The sequence below is a fragment of the Grampus griseus genome (genome assembly GCF_964374135.1).
Source record: "Grampus griseus genome assembly, chromosome: 6".
NCBI classification, from domain to species: domain Eukaryota; kingdom Metazoa; phylum Chordata; class Mammalia; order Artiodactyla; family Delphinidae; genus Grampus; species Grampus griseus.
The window spans coordinates 72,122,226-72,146,468 of NC_139000.1; the positions used below are offsets into that span (position 1 = coordinate 72,122,226).

The 24,243-nt window shown below is 37.8% G+C and overlaps 1 pseudogene across 1 annotated transcript; it reads left to right on the top strand.

The window, feature by feature from the left end:
* The first annotated feature begins 4,708 nt into the window (after positions 1-4,708).
* On the top strand, positions 4,709-5,456 carry LOC309824165 (V-type proton ATPase subunit E 1-like; annotated as a pseudogene). Its single transcript has one exon. The product of its transcript is annotated as a V-type proton ATPase subunit E 1-like (transcript).
* Positions 5,457-24,243: the final 18,787 nt, after the last annotated feature.

Here is a 24,243-nt window from a genome sequence, read left to right on the forward strand (position 1 = left end):
GTAACATTCTTTATTATAAAGTCTCTTTTATCTGATATGAGTATTGCTACTCCAGCTTTCTTTTGATTTCCATTTGCATGGAATATCTTTTTCCATCCCTTCACTTTCAGTCTGTATGTGTCCCTAGGTCTGAAGTGGGTCTCTTGTAGTCAGCATACATATGGGTCTTGTTTTCTTATCCATTCAGCGAGCCTGTGTCTTTTAGTTGAAGCATTTAATCCATTCATGTTTAAGGTAATTATTGATATGTATGTTCCTATGACCATTTTCTTAATTGTTTTGGGTTTGTTTTTGTAGGTCCTTTTCTTCTCTTGTGTTTGCCACTTAAGTTCCTTTAGCATTTGTTGTAGAGCTGGTTTGGTGGTGCTGAATTCTCTTAGCTTTTGCTTGTCTGTAAAGCTTTTGATTTCTCCATCGAATGTGAATAAGATCTTTGCTGGATAGAGTAATCTTGGTTGTAGGTTCTTCCCTTTCATCACTTTAAGTATATCATTCCAGTCCCTTCTGGCTTATAGAGTTTCTGCTGAGAAATCACCTGTTAACCTTATGGGAGTTCCCTTGTATGTTGTCATTTTCCCCTTACTGCTTTCAATAATTTTTCTTTGTCTTTAATTTTTGCCAGTTTGATTACTGTGTGTCTTGGTGTTTTTCTCCTTGGGTTTATCCTGTATGGAACTCTGCATTTCCTGGACTTGGGTGGCTATTTCCGTTCCCATGTTAGGGAAGTTTTCGACTATAATCTCTTTATATATTTTCTCTGGTCCTTTCTCTCTTTCTTCTCCTTCTGGTATCCCTATAATACGATTGTTGTTGTGTTTAATGTTGTCCCAGAGGTCTCTTAGGCTGTCTTCGTTTCTTTTCATTCTTTTTTCTTTATTCTGTTCCACAGCAGTGAATTCCACCATTCTGTCTTCCAGGTCACTTATCCGTTCTTCTGCCTCAGTTATTCTGCTATTGATTCCTTCTAGTGTAGTTTTTCATTTCAGTTACCGTATTGTTCATCTCTGTTTGTTCTTTAATTCTTCTAGGTCTTTGTTAAACATTTCTTGTATCTTCTCGATCTTTGCCTCCATTCTTTTACTGAGGTCCTGGATCATCTTCACTATCATTATTCTGAATTCTTTTTCTGGAATGTTGCCTATCTCCACTTCATTTAGTTGTTTTTCTGGGGTTTTATCTTGTTCCTTCATCTCGTACATAGCCTCTGGCTTTTCATCTTGTCTGTCTTTCTGTGAATGTGGTTTTTGTTCCACAGGCTGCACGATTGTAGTTCTTCTTGCTTCTCTAAATAAGATTTTGTATATATAAAATATATATGTATATATATTTTCCTGCAAGAGGAAAGACCAGTGAACACACTAATTGCAGTTCTCTTTGTTTGCCAACTTTTTAATTATTTGAAATCAGCATGATTCGTTGTCCCCCCAGTACCTCGAACAATTGCTGGCATGTAATAGTGCTAATTACTTGTATGAATGAATGAATGTTCTAGTGAGATGTGACATTTTCACCATTTCCATACACTGTACTCTAAATCTTCCATTATTATCTATATTCAGGCTTCCCATTTTCTATGAAGGCATGCTTCTTCTTATTCTTTAACTCAGTGGTTCTCTTTCTTTGAATCTTGGCATGTACCAGCTTTACAACTTAGTTGGCTTTACATTTTTTTTATACACCTAGAAATGACAGTAATTTAGTTTTGTCAGCTTCTGGGAATTTATCATGAAGGCAAATTAAAAAACATTAGGCAGACTGTTTTGGAAGATGCTCGTTGCATTGCCATTTTTAAGAGTGAAGCTGCTGCGTCCTGCTTTACCTGTTTAAGAGTACAAAATAAGGTCAAATTTCCTGTAAACATTCACATCCAATGAACCTTAGCTGCTGTGCTGCCCTCTCTTCCCAGACTTCCTCTCTCAAGTTAAGTTCAAGGTCTCCAGGAATATTTATTTAGTCCAAAATATTTGTTATTATAACTTCACTGAAAAAGACCTGTAAAAAATCTGTTTACCTCATCAAAGGACCTGTTCTCCGTGGCTGATACTGCTGTCACTGTGATACGGAATTACTTCTGAAAATACGAAGTCCAAAATCACGACATTGAACACTGCTGGAATCATCATGACAAACAAGGAACCCAGCTGTTGCCGATTTGGCAATTGTTTCTTCGTGTGCAGGGAGAGAAGACACTTCTTCCTATAATGTGTTTGCTTCACATCAAAGTAGATATTGGTTCCCAGATGTTACAATTCTTAGTGACCGGCTCATTCAGCGCATATACCCAGCTGTTATTCTCAAGGCACATTATAGTTGCTGTGCCAGTATCAGCCAAACACTGCAGAACCAGCCCTTCCCTACAATATTCTAGAGCCTGAGGTTGGCCTCGTTCGCTAGTACAGAGTATCACATTTTTTTTCCTAGGAGATTTTCTCTTGGGACATCTATACTTTCCCGTGAAGGCAGATTCCATTAACATTAAACTTCCTAGGGAATAGATTCTTCTTTTTTTTTAACATCTTTATTTGAGTATAATTGCTTTACAATGGTGTGTTAGTTTCTGCTTTATAACAAGGTGAATCAGCTATATGTATACATATATCCCCATATCTCCTGCCTCTTGCATCTCCTTCCCACCCTTCCTATCCCACCCCTCTAAGTGGTTGCAAAGCACTGAGCTGATATCCCTGTGCTATGCGGCTGCTTCCTACTAGCTATCGGTTTTAGATTTGGTAGTGTATATATGTATATGCCACTCTCTCACTTTGCCATAAAAAGAAACGAAATTGAGTTATTTGTAGTGAGGTGGATGGACCTAGAGTCTGTCATATAGAGTGAAGTAAGTCAGAAAGAGAAAAACAAATACCGTATGCTAACACATATATATGGAATCTTAAAAAAAAAAAAAAAAGGTCATGAAGAACCTAGAGGCAGGATGGGAATAAAGACGCAGACCTACTAGAGAATGGACTTGAGGACACAGGGAGGGGGAAGGGTAAGCTGGGACAAAGTGAGATTCTTCTTTTAAAAGGCTTGTTGCTCCTACATAAAGTTTTAGAGCACCTGGCTTTGTGGGAGAGAAGTGCTGCCTAATTCCAGCAATTACTTGTATTTTAAATCCTAGAAACTCATACATTTTTAAAAATCTACAATATTCTTGGGTCGGTTGCTTGCTGCTTTATGTTGTAAACTGAAGTGTCACTCATTTTACCCTCCCCAAACCGAGGTTCTCTCTAAGATAACTGATATGTTCACCAAGGAAGTCCTAACAACTTTTATAGGATATTTTTCTCTCTTAAAAATTATAAACTGCCTCACTGAGTACACAGCTACAACGTGGAAATATTCAAAGGTCTAAAAATAGAATAATGACTAAGTAAACTGGTTGGTATACTTATTCAATTGGACATTATGCAGGCATTAAAATCAAGGTTATGAAGACTATATAATTATATTAAATATGCCTATGAGTTGCTAAATGACAAAAGCAGAGGCAAGTCACAAACTTGTATATATACTTGTATGTTTGCTGTATATGTATATATCTATTCCTAGTCTCTAAGATATATTATATAACCAGTCTGTCATGCCCTTAATTTTTGGAAGGGTATACAGTCCATTGCTGGAAAGTCTTAAATGATCAAATGCACACACATTAGCCAGAGAATGGTGCAATACTGTTCTTTGCTTTTTGCCTCAAGTCATTTTTAGGTTCATTATGAGTTCATTTGGATGGAGATCAAGGAGTCTATTCTGTTCCCGCTGCTCTCTTCTCCCCCTCCCTTAATGTCCCTTTGTCTTTACCCTTTGGCTGTTCCCTCATGGCTAGGCTCTTTCCTCTTGGCCCTTAGAATCCATTCAGTTTGTTTTTTCATAAAGCTGGTGTGTGTGTATGTGTGTGTTTGTGTGTAAGTGACACAGGTCAGTCCTGCCTCATGGATAGGCATCCACAGACAAAGAAACTTTCTAAATAACTAAGAGGAAGGGGTTCGTAGAATGTCATTGTTCTTTTTGTCTCTCTTGTTCTTCTATTTTGCTAATCTGATCTGAGTCTCATAATGAGATGACCACTTGCTTTTCTTCAGAAATGAAGTGATGCAAGAAGGAAACTCTACCTACCTATGTTTAGGAGGATGGGACCAGAAGGGAATCTTACCAAAAGATTTATGGTGGTTTTATTAGAGGGGCATATTGCATTTAGTTTTTTCCATTTTTTTCCTAATTTCCAAAGTGCATATAATGGGTTATAATACTTTACAATATAATAAGAAATTATGAAAACAGTGGATGAAGACACTTCTTAGTTTATTGATTAGGAAGTTGAATTCCAGTTCAGGTAAGTGAGGTGTCCAAGAAAAACTAGTGAGTAGCAGAACCAGACCTAACAGCAGGGAGGAATTATATTCTTGTGGAAGGCAGGTAAGCATCGATGACACACCTAAATTCTTAAAATGGGTCCACCATCTTCCAGCTGCATTACCTAGGGAAGTCTTTTCCTCTCTTGGAGCCTCAGTTTCCTCATTTATAAAATGGCGATAACTGGTTGGATTGTGATTTCCACAGGCTTTACACATGATAGCACATGTTAAGTACGTAGCACAACAAAACAGAGGAGGCCTGAAGCCACGCCAGCTTTCCTCTCCCGGTTGCCAGCTGCCCGTATCAGACCTGAGCTCCAGCCAGTGGCCCGCCTCTTTGCATCACTAGCGCCATGGCTCTCAGCAATGCCGATGTGCAGAAGCAGATTAAGCACACAATGGCTTTTATTGAAAAAGAAGCCAATGAGGAAGCAGAAGAAATAGACGTGAAGGCAGAGGAAGAGTTCAACATTGAGAAGGGTTGTCTTGTGCAAACCCAAAGACTGAAGACTATGGAATACTATGAGAAGAAAGAAAAGCAGATTGAGCAACAGAAGAAAATTCAGGTGTCCAATTTGATAAATCAAGTGAGGCTCGAAGTCCTCAGAGCGAGAGATGAATGATCTTATCACAGACCTACTAAATGAAGCAAAGCATAGACTCAGCCAAAGGGTAAAATATACAACCAGGTACCAAGTACTGCTGGATGGAATGGTCCTCCAGGGTTTGTACTAGTTATTGGAGCCCGGAATGATTGTTCGTTGCGGGACATAAGATTTCCCTCTGGTGAAGCCTGCAGTGCCAATCCCTATGTACAAAATCGCCACGGAAAGAGATGTTGATGTCCAGATTGATCAGGAGGCCTACCTGCCTGAGGAAGTAGCTGGTGAGGATGAGATCTATAATGGGGATCGCAAAATCAAGGTTTCCAGTACTCTCAAAAGCTGGCTGGGCCTCATAACCCAGTAGATGATGCCAGAAGCGTGGGGAGCCTTGTTTGGTGCAAACGCCAACAGGAAGTTTTTGGACTATGCCTGCGGGAGGTGGTGTCCACCAACTGCTGTGATGTGGACACTTTTGACATTTGAAGAAACAAGATGACCTGTATAGCATCCTCCTTGCTGTTCTCATATTCTGTATTTATCAGTGGATACCCTTTTTTAGCTAATGCCCCTGGCTGATTGGTAGCAATGGGAGAGCTTTGCTTAATATGATCAGGAAACCTTCCTCTAGCTTATCTGACAGTAATACAACTTCCCGCTGGTTCTGCAGCACGAAGGTGAGGGGTCAAATGGTGGGTGCATGAGTGTCCTCGAGTTTCCTGCTGTCCACTGGTCCAGCGTCCAGCCTACAGAGGGGCGGTGTGTGGTGACCTCTAGAGTCAGATCACTCCTCTTTGGACTTCAAGTGCATGTGGGGCTGCATTCCTTCCAGCAGTAGCAGCTTCGCTGTTAGCTCTTTGGGCCTAGAAGTGTTTGTCTGTAATATGATTTAAGATCTAAGCCATGAATATGCTCTATTTATTAAAACGAAATGCATACGTGGAAAAAAAAGTATGTAACACAGATACTGTCACATAATGGATAATCAGTAAATGTTATTTCCCTTCCTTTCCAGTTGCTCTGTTACCTGGTGCAGAGCCTTACCAATGTACTAACCAGCATCTTCTCTTGAGTTACTGTAGTATATTATGTTTTATTACACTTATATACAATGCCATGTGTTGTTCACATGTTGAAGTCCTAACTGCTAGTATCTCAGAACGTGACTATGTTTGGAGACAGGGCCTTTGAAGAGGTAGTTAAGTTAAAATGAGGTCTTTAGGGTGGGCCTTAATCCAGTCTGACTGGTGTCTCTGTAAGACAGGGACATTTGGATACATGGAGAGACACCAAGGATGCATGTGCACAGAAGAAAGACACTGTAAGGAAATAGTGAGATGGTGGCCACCTGCAAGCCAAGGAGAGAAGCCTCAAGAAAAACCCCAACCTGATGACCCCTTGATCTTGGAATTCCAGCCTCCAGAACTGTGAGAAAATAAATTTCTATTGTTTAAGCCATGCAATTTGTGATATTTTGTTATGGCAGCCCTAGCAGAGTAATACACCTTCCATCTTTAAATAGAAGCTAAGCTGCTTGAGGGAAAAATTGCATTGCACTCATTTGTAATCAGAGCAGATAATCAACAATTTCTTAATGAATACTATGATTTTTATTAAGGATAGATTTTTATTAAGGGTATAATTTTTATTTGTTTTATATGTCTTTGATGTCTCCCATGGAGGCCCAGATATTGAGGTTACTGACAAGTATCACGTGATGATGAGGATTATGTATGATCTTTTTTTTTTCTCTTGCAAATAGCGACGAGAATTGTCCCTTTTATGAAGTCATAGGCGTAAATGCAATTAAAGCTGAAAAGATTATTCTTGGTTGCCTGTCTAGACATAGGAAGAGAGAATTAAATCTTCAAATATAATTTCTGAAATTAGGATTAATGACCAGTAGTACATGATTCCCTCATATGCTCATGACCTCATGTTGTTTGAGACTAAATGTGAGAGCTTCTCACTACCTTGTATTAATGAATATGACTGAGTTATGGTAAATATAGTTAGGATGTAACATTAACTTGTCTGTGTTGGAAGTTTGCCTTGTATTTTGCAGAGGATCAAAAACAGGTAATCATAAAAGAGAAAGTCAAAGCGTTTTTTACTTAGTTTAAAAAATTACATTTGGGCTTCGCTGGTGGCGCAGTGGTTGAGAGTCCGCCTGCCGATTCAGGGGACACGGGTTCGTGCCCCAGGCCGGGAAGATCCCACATGCCGCGGAGCGGCTGGGCCCGTGAGCCATGGCTGCTGAGCCTGCGCGTCGGAGCCTGTGCTCCACAATGGGAGAGGCCACAACAGTGAGAGGCCTGCGTACCGCAAAAAAAAAAAAAAAAAAAAAAAAAAAATTACATTTGATTCTCATTTTCTGGGTATGGAAAATATGGGAGAAAATGAATTATCTTAATTACTTTATGGAAGGGACATCAAGAGATGAAAAAATTCTGCAGGGTTTTCAATGTTTTCTAAGTCTGAGAGCTCAAAGGAGAATTTAGTGATAAATGAGAAATCCTCTGAACAGTAAGATAGCAAGTTTATTACTGAGAAAAATGCAGAAAATAGTTTTTAAGGAAGTGGAGGGGGTTACTTGTTACATGGTCTTTGTTCCCTTAGCACACACATGTGTACACACATGCATACACAAAAGGAATAGTTTTCTAATGTTTTGTCATTATCATAATCTGCTGAATAATCTTTGGATGTTAATTAAAACCTCTGGCCCTCATTCACACATCTTCAGATAAAAGGCATTAGAATACATAATCTAGAAAAACTCTAACATAGGTTTCAATTCTAGCATTCTATGACTCTTTTGTATCTGGAGGTATGGGAAAAAAGGGAGGGGATGAAAGTGATGTCACTTAAGGGGGCTACTGTTTATACTGGTTCTGCTAGTCTCCTAAAGACAATCTCTGCCACGCGTCATTGACTGGCTTTTGAGGTCAAACACCAAGCCTTATGCTTCAAGATGACAGGGTGCTATTCACTGCTGAATCTCCAGAACTAGAAGAATACCTGCAACATAGAAGACAGTCAAATACTTGTTGGAAGAAGGATTAATGTTTCCAGTGCCATTTTGAATCTGTGTGATCTATTATAGGGTTAACATGCCATATTTTTCAGGGTCATGTTGATGTATGTCTACTCAGTTATTAGACATATGATTAGAGGACTAGAGAATTAGAGAAACGTAATCACATGTCGCTGCTAAACTAGACAAAATGATCTGAAACAGTAGCAAAATTTTAAAGAATGTTTTGTTGTTTTCTTCTCACATAGAAAACCAATAAACTTTGTTTTATCCTTCTTTTCCATCCCTTCCTTTTTTGTTTTTTGTTCTTATTTATTTTTTATCATAATATACCGTTATTAGGAGCAAGATGTATTTTCTGAATGTTAACTCCAGAATGAGTTTACATGAGGGCAGGGGCACTGTCTGCCTTTTTTCGTGGACCTAGCAATGCAGACTCGCAACAGTATTTATTTATTTATTTATTTATTTATATTTTATTAATGGACGGGGCTGCAGAAAGAACCCTGGGGCAGATCCACTACCTGTGAGCGCGGAGCTCATGGTGGGCTGTGAGCCGAGGCAGTGAGAGTGTGAGGTGCGGGGAGGGCACTGAGGTGGGGCTGGGGTCATGGTCAGGGTGGAAGCTGTGGGTCAGAGAGATGTGACTAAGCAGTGTCCCTTTGAAGGCCTGAATGAAGCTGCAGGGAGGAGTCCTGTCCTGGAGTGGCGTCTCTCCTGGCCTCTACCACCTCCTGGCTCTGTGATCTTGAGCAAGTTTCATGGCCTCAGTTCCTTCACCTTGGCCTCAACTGGGGATCTTTAAAAATGCTGATGCCTGGGCCCCACCCAGAGGGTCTAATGTAACTGCCAGGGGATGTGTGTGGGCATTGAGAACCCTGAAAGGTCCCCAGAGGGTGCTACTGTGCAGCCAGGGCTGGGCACAAAAGTATTTGTTAAATGAATGAATAAATGTTGAAATTTATAACCATAGTAAATGGTTATAGAAGTCAGGATATTTAGCTCAGTATTCATTAGTAGTGGGGAAAGGTAGCCTGGCAAGAAGGGAGGGAGGCATGTGTGTATGTGTACATATATGTATGTATTTATATTTATAAAACATCAAGAGAAATACACTGATACTTCTGTTTTGACAAAACAAAAGCTCTGTATGTCTGATAATTTTCTTGGTCAAGTTCAAGGGAAGATTGTTATGAGTGAGAAAAGACAAAATTAAAAATGTTGAAACTTGTAGCCATTCTTTTGAAAAGGCTTTTTGATTTAAAAAGAGAGAATATTCTAAATATTAGCCATATGGCAAGAAAGAATGAAAGACAACAAAATTGTCTTGTAGTATGGTTTGCTTCAGACACTAGTCTTCTAGCAGGTAGCTTGGCATTGTCCTTCTCTCCTAGTTCATTATCGCCACATTTCTCTGGATGTCTGAGTTTGGTGCACACTTTCTGTGACTTAGGAGCCTGATGTCGCTGAAAAGCGATGTAAGAACAATCATCAGAATGGGAATCAGCCCAGCATTCTGTCGCAGTAGGAATAAAGAGGAAATCAGCTGCCTAATGAAGCTCCTTCTCTGCCCCCTGCCCTTGTGAAAAATAGCAGCTACAGTATTTCATTATGAATCTGTGTGCTTCGCTTCTCACCCTTCCTTGGTCTGAGAATCAAAGGCCATTTCTGTCATATCTCACCCTTGGAGTTCTCATCGTCACTCATGCCTTCAACTATCACCTCTATGCAGATATCTCCCTAAATCTGTATTGCAAGTCCCATCTCCCTCAGCCCTTGCTACAATCCTGCCTCTCAATGAAGCAAGTTTTATTTCTTAATTTTGCCTATTTTGACCTTATAGTTGCATGTTTTAAGAGAGTCAGAATCACAAACAATATTTTATTCTGCTTTTTCCTCAAAGATCAAATCCTTAAACCTTATGGACTGGACTTTTATATTTTACCTCTTAACAGATACACTGCAGGGACTGAGACACTTTTAGGAGTAGGCAATGTCAGAGCCATTTGCTGGCTTCCTTTTTTACTTCCTGAATAAAAGCACTGAGTAAGTGTGGCATGTATATCACTTTAATGTTGAGACTGCAGAGTAAAATTTAAGAGATTTATTCTCTCCTCGAATTTGACTCTGAAAATAACTTGTACTAACATCACGAACTTTGCATCCTCATCTTTGTAATTGCATGGTTCCCCCAGTCAAATTTAAGACATAGAAGTGATTGCAATAGAAAAAAAATATTTAAAGAATGCAAAAGAGTAGCTCTGTATTAATACATTTAAAGTTTATATTCAAAGAGCATGTTTTTGATTAAGTATGTCCAGGCACTATTTATATATCTCAGAAAATCTTAAAAATTTATATATGTCTCTGAAATTCTTGAGTTTTATAAACTACAACTTAGTCATTCTAGTCTTATATCAACACTTACTGAGATATCTCCATGACTTACCCAAATCCCAGATTTGAAATAAAATTTCATCTATCCATCTATGATATATAAATTTAAAATGATGCATGATCCATGGTGCTGGAACTTTACTCCTGCAGGGAATGTCTTTTTCCTGAACAGGACTTTCTCATTTACAGGGTGCTTATCTCCACCACGCCTTTTAATCCTCCATTAGCCTCATACTAATACTGACAAGCGAGGGCCATGAATTTGTCATTCTAGCCTTAAATATTCTAGAAGTGCATTTCCTCTCCTATAGCCATATAGAGGAGATCATCTCCATCACCATCTCTGTACCATAAGCATTCAGATTCTGGATTTGCCTTTGTCTAATTGCATGGTTCGTTTCTACTTCACTATGGTTGATCACATATTCTATTTCTTTATACAATATGTCACTCTGGCATCTCTCCATGAAGTATTTGCATTGCATCTATATAGCATGAGTACCTCTTGCCATGTAGTTTGACCCTTATAACCACCAGAAACTTATAAAACTTGCCTATGGTTTAGCTCACAGACTTTACCCATCAAATATATATTTTTAAAGTATTATATTTTGAAACAAAAATCATTAAAATGTATTAAAATTGATTTTAGAATAGTTTCATGAAGATGTTTGACAAGAGTGTTTGGCAGTCTATCCAGTGAGAGACCAAAGTGAAGACTTCCTCTACATTGCTTTCTTTAGAACCTTAGATTTTCTCTCTTGTGCTATATTTAGATGTGTGGCATGTTTAATTTTCTGCTCCTGTGCCTCACTGTGCTTCTGGTGCTTATTGTAATCCAGCTAGTGTGTCAGGCCAAAGTGTGAAGAAAACTTTAAGTTCTTACCTGAGTAAGCCAACTTACAGCAGCATGAAGACCTCCTGTGCTGGGTCCCGCTCATCCTTTTCACTCATGCATTTCTGACATTGCAAACGGAAGTCAACAAATTTTTTTCTCAATAACGTAGTTCTAAAAACTTAAAGTGTTCTGCTAATTCAGCAAGAGTTGAGATGGTAGTGACATAAGCAGATTAATCAGATGGTAACAACTGACAGTTAACTTTAAATATATTCAAGGCAGGCCAATTCTGTTCAACTCATTTCAAACACATCTATTGAACACCTATATAGCCAAATACTGTATTAGGTTCTGAGTACGCAGGGATAAATGAAGTACACTCACTGTGTACATTCTAACAATGAGAGTAAGCATACAAACAAAATAAATGGCAATGTTGTTCAGTAAGTAGAATAATGAAATTATACACACAATGCTGAAGTAACCAGCGTATGATGCAATTAATTTTGAGATCAGGGGAGCTATGGTGAAGTGATTCTCTACAGTACTTCCTGGAAGGAGTGATACACAAACAGGATTTTGAAAGATGCCCAAGATGTCAGGGTGGGGTCAAGTTTAGACAGAGGGAAGACAACTGGGTATCCTAGTCTAATCCCTATGACCTCGGGTAAGCTCTTATGCATACAATAATGATCTTGCCTGTTTTCACACAAACACTTTTTCACTTTAGCTATTTTTTAAAAGATGAATATTTTCCTACAATTATTTTAAAAACAAATTCATAAACCAAAAGACAGATGGCTTTGACTTGGGATGCTGTACTGTAATATGAACAGTATCCTCTGGATTTGTGAAATGTGGTAAGCCTGGTTTTAACCATCATTTAAGAAGACAGCAAGGAAATCAGTAGGAAATAGTAAAAATACAAAATGAGTATGAATCAAGAGGTTAATTTCCCATTCTGGCACCAAGAAGCTTTTGATTTTGGTTATATTATGCATCCTCTGAGGGTTTAAAATTTCTCATGTGTAAACTGGGGGGGGGGTTGTTATCTAGGATATCTCTGTGGTCTCCTCTACCTTTTAAAGCATTCTCTGATTCTACAGGATGGTCAGGACAGTGAAAATAACCCAACGGATGCAGGAGGGGAGGAGTGAGCACAGCCTTTGCAGCCAGCAAATCTCAGATTGAACCCTGGCTGAACTTCATCAGGTTGAGGGATCTAGGGAGCATGGGCATCACTTCATTAGTAATTCTCATTTGCAGAACACCTATTTTATAACACTGTGAAGATTAATACAATAACACGATCAGCATACCTGCAGAGTTCCTGGCGCATAGTAGGTACTTAAATGTTAATTTCTATTTCCATCTTCTTTTGTTCTGATTAGTAGAAGCAAGTCAATCTCTTCTATAGGGAGCCTCAAATATTCAGGTGTTAAAGACCAATTATTCTCAGACTCATATACTGTCTTGTCCGTACTATGGCCAAGACATGGTAGGATCAAGTGAAGCAGAGAAATGTATTAAGGCATCACATAGCCAGGATATTTGATATTTGATAACAGTGTTTTTTAAAAAGAGAAAGTCCTTTAACAAACTCATGCCCTAGTGACCTCGCTGCTTTTCAATCTCTCCTGACCTTTCTGTTGTGCCTGATTATTAACACTGATACCATGCAACCTGACTAGTCAGCACATTTGCTGATAAAGGAGTATGTCTTACATAATAATTCTCTTGCATTTCACTTCACAGCCAAGATTTATTAACCAGGGTTTTGTTGGTAGGAGTCTTCATATGAAAACTTGGATGCTTTTATAAGGACATACTGTACTACATTTGCAGAAAGGAAGTTTCATAAATTATTATAAGAGGCAGTATAGGTCAGTTGGCTCCAAAATAAGCTGAACGCAGAGTCTCTAAGATCTAAGGTGGATGTCATTCCACCTCTGTTCTTCCTGGGGACGTTCTGTTTTTGTTTCATTCTCTTTGTCCATCAGTTCAGGCCTAGTTTCACAGAAGCTTAAATCCTCTGTTTTTTGGTGGACGATTTGAGGAAGGGCACCTCTGGCTGGAATGGGGAAGATCCTTCCATTTCTTGTCAAATACTATGATAACATATAACATGTTTCTAACAACGCCTTAGTAAATGTTGCTTTACTAAGGGGTTGTTAGAAACAATGACATAGCTGTCTGCTTGGTATCCTGGGAAGATCAGGGTCTTTCAGATCAGACAGATACAGGTTCAAAGATCAGCCCATGACTTAATAACTGGGACTTTCAGTGATAAGCTTATTTTCTCTGAGACTCAGTTTCCCCAGATGAGGCTAATTATAGCTTTCACATGGGATATTGTGAGGATAAATTGAGACAGTAAATGTAAAGTTCTAAGCAATATCTCTTGCATAAAGATATAGTGCTCATTAAATGGATGCATCATAAAAATAAAAATTGAGTGCAAAGTGACAAATAAAAAGTGTTGGTGGGCTTCCCTGGTGGCGCAGTGGTTGAGAGTCCACCTGCCAATGCAGGGTACATGGGTTCGTGCCCCAGTCCGGGAAGATCCCACGTGCTGCAGAGCGGCTGGGCCCGTGAGCCATGGCCGCTGGGCCTGCGCGTCCGGAGCCTCTGCTCCGCAACGGGAGAGGCCACAACAGTGAGAGGCCCGCGTACCGCAAAAAAAAAAAAAAAAAAAAAAAAAAAAAAAAGTGTTGGTCACTTCAGTGATGGTTCCAGTTCCCAAGCAAATGACTATCACATACATCCTATAAGAATAAAGTCTTTTTTCCAAACAGGTGGTATTTCAACTCTCACTCTCTTGTTTGAATAAATAGCAGCAAATAAGTAACCCCAAACTAGACTTTTTAAAAAAGAGAATCTATGAGAGAATTTTTTTTTTTCAGTAGAACAGAATTTGGCAAAAGTTTTCTGGTCACCATCTGAAAAGTAACTACTGTGAGAAGGCAGGCAGATTTATAGGACATAAGTAACAATCTTTCAGCACAGTAATAGTATGTTGCGAGCAAACATAAGAGAAGCCACTATAAAAATTGAAAAGGATGTTACTTTTCACATCTAGGGTATGTTTTCAGGGGAACATGTTGGTATGTGTGGTCAGCATGAATATCTGTGATTATATGAATATGCTGTGATTACCTGACTGATAGTGAGCTTGCTAATGTGACTGACTGGGGTGGGGAGTGCTGGTTTGGAAAGGCAAGGATACATTGCCTTCACTGAGACAATAGATTTTTGACCTGCTGTACATTTCCCACAAAGTCAAATAACTGGTGATGTTGGTCTTTGGAAAAACAGCCAGTGACTTTCTATGCTAATAATCTCAATCCCAAACCTACAAAATTCTTATACACACTCCTTAGAATGGTAGTCAAAGGCATTCCATGAAAAAATAAGAAAGGGCTTCCATCGTCAAATAAATTTGGAAATGCTGAGTATTGTGTCCCCATCGTGGATCAACACAGTATAATATAATAGCATATGAAAAACTCTGAGAAGTCCTACAGTGAAAAAAGCTAATTAATTAGGGAATGGTCCAATCGTTTCCTCATTTTAAACTGATGTCCTTTATCAAGAAAATTTTATAAACGTCCTCTTGAGTAAGTGATCTGGAAAACGTGTTTTGGGAAATCCTGTCATTGGTACTCAGGGAAAAAAATTATATATGTGGTAATATGAAGGAGTGAGTTGCTTCGGGGAGATGGACATTTATAATTCCTCATCTTCTGAAACGTACTCCTTGTGCTTTCTCCGTAAAGATATTTTAGAGTCATCTGTGAAGAATTTATTGTAATCTTTTTGTTCTGGCTTATGTCTAATTTTCTTGTACAGGGTTACCTTGAAGACATTGTGGGTTGAGTTCCAGACTGCCACAATAAAGCAAATATCACCATAAAGCGAGTCACATGAATCTTGTGGTTTCCCAGTACACATATAAGTTATGTTTACACTATGCTGTAGTCTGTTCAAAGTGTGAAATAGCTTTTGTCTAAAAAAACAATGTCCATACTTTCATTAAGAAATACTTTACTGCTAAACAATGTTAACTATCATCTGAGGCTTCAGCGAGTCATATGTTTTTTGCTGGACGAGGGTCTTTTCTCAGTGTTGATGGCTGATGCTGACTGATCAGGGTGGTGGTAGCTGAAGGCTGGGTGACGTGGCAACTTCTTAACATAAGACGACAATGAAGTTTGCCACATCGACTGACTCTTCCTTTCACAAATGATTTCTCTGTAGCGTGCAATTAATTAATAGCATATTAATTAATAGCATTTGATAGCATTTTACCCACAGTAGAACTTCTTTTAAAATAGAAGCCATACAGAGTGAAGTAATTCAGAAAGAGAAAAACTAATATCATATATTAACGCATATATGTGGAATCTAGAAAAATGGTACAGATGAACCGGTTTGTAAGGCAGAAATAGAGGAACAGATGTAGAGAACAAACGTATGGACACCAGGGGGGGACAGGGGGTGGGTGGGATGAATTGGGAGATTGGGATTGACATATATACACTAATACGTATAAAATAGATTAACTAATGAGAACCTGCTGTATAGCACAGGGAACTCCACTTTGCTGTACAGTAGAAACTAACACAACATCGTAAAACAACTATACCCCCCCCGCCAAAAAAAGAAGCCAATCCTCTCAAACCCTGCTGCTGCTTTATCAACAAAGTTTATGTAATATTAGAAATCTTCCGTTGTTATTCAGCCATCTATATGGCACCTTCGCCACGAATAAATTCTATCTCAAGAAACCGCTTTCTTTGTTCATCCATAAGGAGCGACTCCTTATAGGATTGCAACAGTTCAGTCACATCTTCAGGCTCCACTTCGAATTCTGATTCTATTGCTATTTCCACCACATCTGCCTTTGTCAATGAGCAGTAATGTTTTGAAAGGAATCTTCTTTTTCTGAGCAATAGTTCTCAACAGTGGGTTGAAAATACTCAGCAAACCATGCTGTAAACAGATGTGCAGTCACCAGACTTTGTTGTTCCATTTAGGGAGCACAGGCAGAGTAGACTTAGTAGATTAATTCTTAAGGGCCCTAAGATTTTCAGAATGGTAAGTGAGCATTGGCTTCAACTTAACGTTGCCAGCTACATTAGCCCCTAACAAGAAAGTTGGCTGTCTTTTGAAGCCTTGAAGCCAGACATTGACTTTTCCTCTTTAGGTATGAGAGTCTTAGAAGGCATCTTCTTTCAATTGAAGACTGTTTTGTCTACATTGAAAATCTGTTGTTTAGTGGAGCCACCCTCATTAATGATCTTAGTTAGAACTTCTGGGTAACTTGCTGCAGCTTCTACATCAACACTTGCTGCTTCACCTTGCACTTTCATGTTCTGGAAATGGCTTCTTTCCTTAAACCTCATGACCCAACATCTGCTCATTTCATATTTTCTTCTGCAGCTTCCTCACCTCTCTCAGCCTTCAGAGGATTGAAATGAGTTAGGGCCTTGCTCTGGATTAGGCTTGGGCTTAAGGGAATGTTGTGGCTGGTTTGACCTTCTAGCTAGACCACTAAAACTATCTCCCTATCAGCAGTAATACTGTTTCACTTTCATATCATTTATGTGTTTACTGGAGTAGCACTTTTCATTTCTTTAAAGAACTTCTCCTTTGCAGTCATAACTTAGGTAGGTAGCTCTTTGGGGCAAGAGGCCTAGCTTTTGGCCTATGTCAGCTTTTGACGTGCCTTCCTCACTAATCTTAATCATTTCTAGCTTTGGATTTAAAATGAGAGGTGTGTGACTTCCTTTCACTTAGAGGTCATTGTATGCTTATTAATTGGACTAATTTCAACATTGCTGTGGCTCAGGGAATAGAAAGGCCCAAGGAGAGGAAGAGAGACAGGGAACAGCCAGTCAGTGGAGCAGTCAGAACACACAGCATTTTTTTTTTTTAATCTTTATTGCAGTATAATTACTTTACAATGGTGTGTTAGTTTCTGCTTTATAACAAAGTGAATCAGTTATACATATACATATGTTCCCATATCTCTTCCCTCTTGCATCTCCCTCTCTCCCACTCTCCCTATCCCACCCCCTAGGTGGTCACAAACCACCGAGCTGATCTCCCTGTGCTATGCAGCTGCTTCCCACTAGCTATCTATTTTACGTTTGGTAGTGTATATATGTCCATGCCACTCTGTCACTTTGTCCTAGCTTACCCTTCCCCCTCCCCATATCCTCAAGTCCATTCTCTAGTAGGTCTGTGTCTTTATTCCCATCTTACCCCTAGGTTCTTCATGACCTTTTTTTTTTTTCTTAGATTCCATATATATGTGTTAGCATATGATATTTGTTTTTCTCTTTCTGACTTACTTCACTCTGTATGGCAGACTCTAGGTCCATCCACCTCATACAGATATCTCAATTTCGTTTCTTTTTATGACTCAGTAATATTCCATTGTATATATGTGCCACATCTTCTTTATCCATTTATCCGATGATGGACATTTAGGTTGCTTCCATGTCCTGGCTATTGTAAATAGAGCTGCAATGAACATTTTGGTACATGACTCTTTTTGAATAATGGTTTCCTCAGGGTATATGCCCAGTAGTGGGATTGCTGGGTCATATGGTAGTTTTATTTTTAGTTTCTTAAGGAACCTCCATACTGTTCTCCATAGTGGCTGTATCAATTTACATTCCCATCAACAGTGCAAGAGTGTTCCCTTTTCTCCACACCCTCTCCAGCATTTATTGTTTCTAGACTTTTTGATGATGGCCATTCTGACCGGTGTGAGGTGATACCTCATTGTAGTTTTGATTTGTATTTCTCTAATGATTAATAATGTTGAGCATTCTTTCATGTGTTTGTTGGCAACATGTATATCTTCTTTGGAGAAATGTCTGTTTGGGTTTTCTGCCCATTTTTGGATTGGGTTGTTTGTTTATTTGTTATTGAGCTGCATGAGCTGCTTGTAAATCTTGGAGATTAATCCTTTGTCAGTTGCTTCATTTGCAAATATTTTCTCCCATTCTGAGGGTTGTCTTTTGGTCTTGTTTATGGTTTCCTTTGCTGTGCAAAAGCTTTGTAGTTTCATTAGGTCCCATTTGTTTACTTTTGTTTTTATTTGTTTTAGGAGGTGGATCAAAAAGGATCTTGCTGTGATTTATGTCATAGAGTGTTCTGCCTATGTTTTCCTCTAAGAGTTTGATAGTGTCTGGCCTTACATTTAGGTCTTTAATCCATTTTGAGTTTATTTTTGTGTATGGTGTTAGGGAGTGTTCTAATTTCATACTTTTACATGTACCTGTCCAGTTTTCCCAGCACCACTTATTGAAGAGGCTGTCTTTTCTCCACTATATATTCTTGCCTCCTTTATCAAAGATAAGGTGACCATATGTGTGTGGGTTTATCTCTGGGCTTTCTATCCTGTTCCATTGATCTATCTTTCTGTTTTTGTGCCAGTACCATACTCTCTTGATTACTGTAGCTTTGTAGTATAGTCTGAAGTCAGGCAGCCTGATTCCTCCAGCTCCATTTTTCGTTCTCAAGATTGCTTTGGCTATTCGTGGTCTTTTGTGTTTCCATACAAATTGTGAAATTTTTTGTTCTAGTTCTGTGAAAAATGCCAGTGGTAGTTTGATAGGGATTGCACTGAATCTGTAGATTGCTTTGGGTAGTAGAGTCATTTTCACAACGTTGATTCTTCCAATCCAAGAACATGGTATATCTCTCCATCTATTTGTATCATCATTAATTTCTTTCATCAGTCTGTTATAATTTTCTGCATACAGGTCTTTTGTCTCCTTAGGTAGGTTTATTCCTGGATATTTTATTCTTTTTGTTGCAATGGTAAATGGGAGTGTTTTCTGGATTTCACTTTCAGATTTTTCATCATTAGTGTATAGGAATGCCAGAGATTTCTGTGCATTAATTTTGTATCCTGCTACTTTACCAAATTCATTGATTAGGTCTAGTAGTTTTCTGGTAGCGTCTTTAGGATTCTCTATGTATAGTATCATGTCATCTGCAAACAGTGACAGCTTTACTTCTTCTTTTCCGATTTGTATTCCTTTTATTTCTTTTTCTTCTCGGATTGCTGTGGCTAAAAGTTCCAAAACTATGTTGAATAAGAGTGGTGAGAGTGGGCAACCTTGTCTTGTTCCTGATCTTAGTGGAAATGGTTTCAGTTTTTCACCATTGAGGACAATGTTGGCTGTGGGTTTGTCATATATGGCCTTTATTATGTTGAGGAAAGTTCCCTCTATGCCTACTTTCTGGAGGGTTTTATCATAAATGGGTGTTGAATTTTGTCGAAAGCTTTCTCTGCATCTATTGAGATGATCATATGGTTTTTCTCCTTCAATTTGTTAATATGGTGTATCACATTGATTGATTTGCCTATATTGAAGAATCCTTGCATCCCTGGAATAAACCCCACTTGATCATGGCGTATGATCCGTTTAATGTGCTGTTGGATTCTGTTTGCTAGTATTTTGTTGAGGATTTTTGCATCTATATTAAGCAGTGATATTGGTCTGTAATTTTCTTTTTTTGTAGTATCTTTGGTTTTGGTATCAGGGTGATGGTGGCCTAATAGAATGAGTTTGGGAGTGTTCCTTCCTCTGCAATTTTTGGAAGAGTTTGAGAAGGATGGGTGTTAGCTGTTCTCTGAATGTTTGATAGAATTCACCTGTGAAGCCATCTGGTACTGGACTTTTGTTTGTTGGAAGATTTTTAATCACAGTTTCAATTTCATTACTTGTGATTGGTCATATTTTCTATTTCTTCCTGGTTCAGTCTTGGAAGTTTACACCTTTTTAAGAATTTGTCCATTTCTTCCAGGTTGTCCATTTTATTGGCATAGAGTTGCTTGTAGTAGTCTCTCATGACCCTTTGTATTTCTGCAGTGTCAGTTGTTACTTCTCCTTTTTCATTTCTAATTCTATTGATTTGAGTCTTTTCTCTTTTTTTCTTGATGAGTCTGGCTAATGGTTTATTTGATTAAGTGTTCTCTCTTATATGGGTGGGGTTCGTGGTGCCTCAAAATAAATACAATAGTAACATCAAAGATCACTGATCACAGATCACCATAACATATACAATAATAATGAAAAAGTTTGAAATATTATGAGAATTACCAAAATGTGACACAGAGACATGAAGTGAGCAAATGCTGTTGGGAAAATAGCACCAATATACTTGCTGGACACAGGGTTGCCACAAACCTTCAATCTGTAAAAAACGCAGTATCTGTGAAGCTCAATAAAGCAAAAGCACAATGAAACAAGGCCTGTGTGTACTATTGCGTTAAACAGGAATCAGTTATTTCATAATTTTATTTCGCAGATTAAGGCACCAGAGCTAGATCTCATTGTCTGATGAAATCTTTTTCAGGTTTTATTCTATACCTTTCAAGTTCTGCTGCAGCTTTCTTTTTAGCTAAAAGTATTTTCTTAATTTAAGCCATTCTCCAGGATGAAGAAAATTTGTAAGCACTGTTAGTGCTTATCAGGAGTAAATGGGACTCTGGAGAGTTCTTTGAAATAGGAAACATTTGAACAGAATATCATCTTTCTTTCAGCTGTTTATATAGACGCAATTTCTGCAATTCTAAACCTCACAGCTCTAATTCCTCTTCATCTGTATCTCAGGCTTCCATCAATAATCCTTCTGCTGAAACACATTTGACAAGAGAGGTAGAGTAGACACCCTTGCAATGTCTTCTGAATGTCACTCAGCAGTGATTTGTAATTGGGTTCATAAATTTTAGGAAGAAAAACATAAAGCTAGGTAGGGGATTCGATCCATATGAATCTAGATTGGACCAGGGTATGGTTAGTAGCATTTTATAAAAATCATCTTTTGAATGGACAGTGGAGATTTTGTAAAACATGTAAAAAGTCTGTGATTATGTATTTCTGTTGTGGATATGTATCTACGAAATAAAACTCTCTTGCACTGTACCTTAATGTATGAATGAATTGGCTGTTTTTTGGACCCAATTATATTCACCTTACACACTGTGATTTCTAATACATCTTCCCATCCTGGAAACTCTACAATACAGTTGTTATCCCATCTCATAACATTTGTATTGGAGACAAGGAACTAATATGTACGTGTTAAGAAACTGAATTCCTGCTGCCTTTCTGAAATTCAGAAGAAATACGCTATTGCTTACAATTGTATTTATATCATTAAAAAATGGAGTAAGAAAAAACAATGAAAGATATTCTTTTTGGACAGTGAAAAATGTTAAATTAATTTTATTGATTTGGACCTTTCTGTGTATTTGGTGAAAGCTATTAAAAATTGTTCTAATTTTTTTGAACAAAATTAAAAAAATTAAATACAAAAGTCATGTAGGATATTTTTCTCTTAATTTGTACAAGAGCCCTATACTCATATTAATTTTTCATTATTTGTTTATATAGTAGCATTAGAACTTTAGGGGAAATATACTATATTTAGATATATTTATCCTGGACTTTTCCCCTCAACTCTAGTATACTTATGTGTCCTGTGTACGTTTAGTTACAAAATAAAAGAATATTGTGTATTAAGCATTATTTGGAAAAGAGAATGGTGAATTTATAATAACCTTTGTCTAAATATAAGGATTAGAGACATTGAAGCATATGACCATAGGCTATCACTTTACTTTCTCTAGAGCAAATTACAGTTTGAAGAATTCCTTTAAGCTCACAATTATAGCAGATAAGCATTATACAACTTCACAAGAATATTTATATTGACTAATGGAAAGAGGTTACTTTAAAAGTGGTGAAAGTGATGGGGCCTAAGTGCCCATTTAGCATGAATTCTACATTTCCCTCTGTTGAATTTGTAGTAGTTCTTTTCCTTTCATTCAGCTCTTCAGAGATTAGAGAACTTCAGCCTGTTCTGGAAGAAGTCACTGTCGCAATGCAAAAGGCTGCTCTCTCTGTGTCCATTTAGCTTTCAGCCTCCCTGAGAGCATGCCAAGTGTCAATCAGGGCTGATTGGACCCCTGAATCAAGGGAACAGGACAGAGCAACTCACCTCACCCAGGTCATCAGACCATCTCCAGATGGCAAAGAACTTCTGAAGTTAAGAACCAACTTGCTTGTGATGCAAATTAGTGACTTGAGGCTAGATGCTTCGTTAATGCTCCCTCTCCCCTGAGCCACCAAGGTGTCAGAAGTTGGACTGCTTACTCTCACGTTTTCTCTCTCTGTAATATGTGTTAATGACCATTTATTCTCATAGAAATGGTCCGATCAATCGCTTATGGCTAGTTAATAAACTATCAAAGCTGAGATGAAAATTACGTTTCTTCGAGAAGAAAATAAAAACAATATTTACCTTTTCCTGTGGAAATATGTGAAAAAGCTTTGGAAAATTCTGTTATCATATGAGCTCTCTGTAGAGACTGTGATTAAAAATAATGAAAAAGGAGACATATGAGTTTCTATCCAGATCACTATTTTATTTTTTTATCCAACAAGTGATGAGAAAAATTATGCGAACCCATGCATTTGCCCTGAGTTATGATTGTATTATATTAACCTCAGCTAACAATATTCTATACTGACTTTGGCTTACTTAAAATTCTGCCTCTTGGGTATAAACACACATCTAAAATTGACTCAACTCATTTCTTTCTTGCTGAGGTCACTTTATCAGTTACTCTCAACTACTGAACTTATTTTATGTGTTCTCTTTTTTCCAATATTACATTCTCAAATTTTTGGCACCTGGGAATTTCTCTCTGTGATGGTTTTATTACTGAATTCAAGATTTGTAGTTATTATTAGCTTTTATGGCTAATAAGATGCTAAGATGAGTTAATAGGGTTTTGCCTCTTCTTTTGCTTAATATTAATGGAATGGTACTGACTACAGTGGACATTGCCCAGGCATTTGCCAGTAAAGTGGGCCCATGAAGAATGAGTTGCCTTTTTCCATAAATTATCTCAGCAGAGAAAAAATGCTTGACAGTTCCCTGTGGCTGTGATCTTTGGATTAGGGTAGCTCCTATAGTAGAATTATCTTAGCAATATCTGAGAAAGATAGTTCCAAACTTTCACTGCCAAAAAGAACAGGCACTAATAATAAATATATGGAAACAGTAAATATTTGAGTATCTATTTTATGTCCATGTGGATCATTTATTCAGTTGTTTTGCTTTTCAGTAGAATACATTAGGTCATTTAGTGCCGAAGTGTGAAACCATGGAGTGTATTTTCTATAGGAAATGGGAAGGTTCACTTTCTGATCAAATTGACTGAATAAGCTACTTCCAGCAGATAATCAAATCCTGTGGAATTATCCTTTATTGTGTATCAGGTGGACAAAAAAGAAAGGATTCAGAGAGAAGAGGCGTGAGTCATTATGTGAGTTTTTGGGAAGTGTGAATACTGGCTTATTCTTTATCCTAGTATGAGCAGTACTTTGAAAGATTAATTTAAGACTAATCCTCTTCAAAAGTTCATGATAGCAGAGGCTTGGGGTCAATTCTATACATGAAAAATCATATTTGTGTAGTTATAAAAAGTACCAATTTACAACCTGAAAATTATGAAAATAATAGTTTAAGTAGGATACATGGATGAATTTAATATGTTACTAGATACATGTTTCTTGTTATTTTCTTGACTTATTAATCATAAGAAGGGTCCTCTCTAATTGTTAGAGATGAACTACTAAATTATGATACGGATGCAATTTCTACAATTAATTTGATAAAATGGATATACCAAGTTAAGTACAACTTCAGGTATATGGAAATATTTATTTTGTTGACAGACATTTGAAAATTAAACTATTTCCTAAATGTGACTTTAATATTTAGCTTTATAAAGTTCCTATTTAGCATGGAGGGCTATGAGGGTCAGATTCTTTTGATCCCTATACAGATCAGTGAAAATTAGATAAAATTCTGTGTTAATTCAGTTGAAGAAAAGCTTTTACTGGGAGCATAGAAGTAATTTGTTTTTAAATTTTGAAGTAAATATGTAGTTCTTCTTAATCTTAAATCAATTTAAAT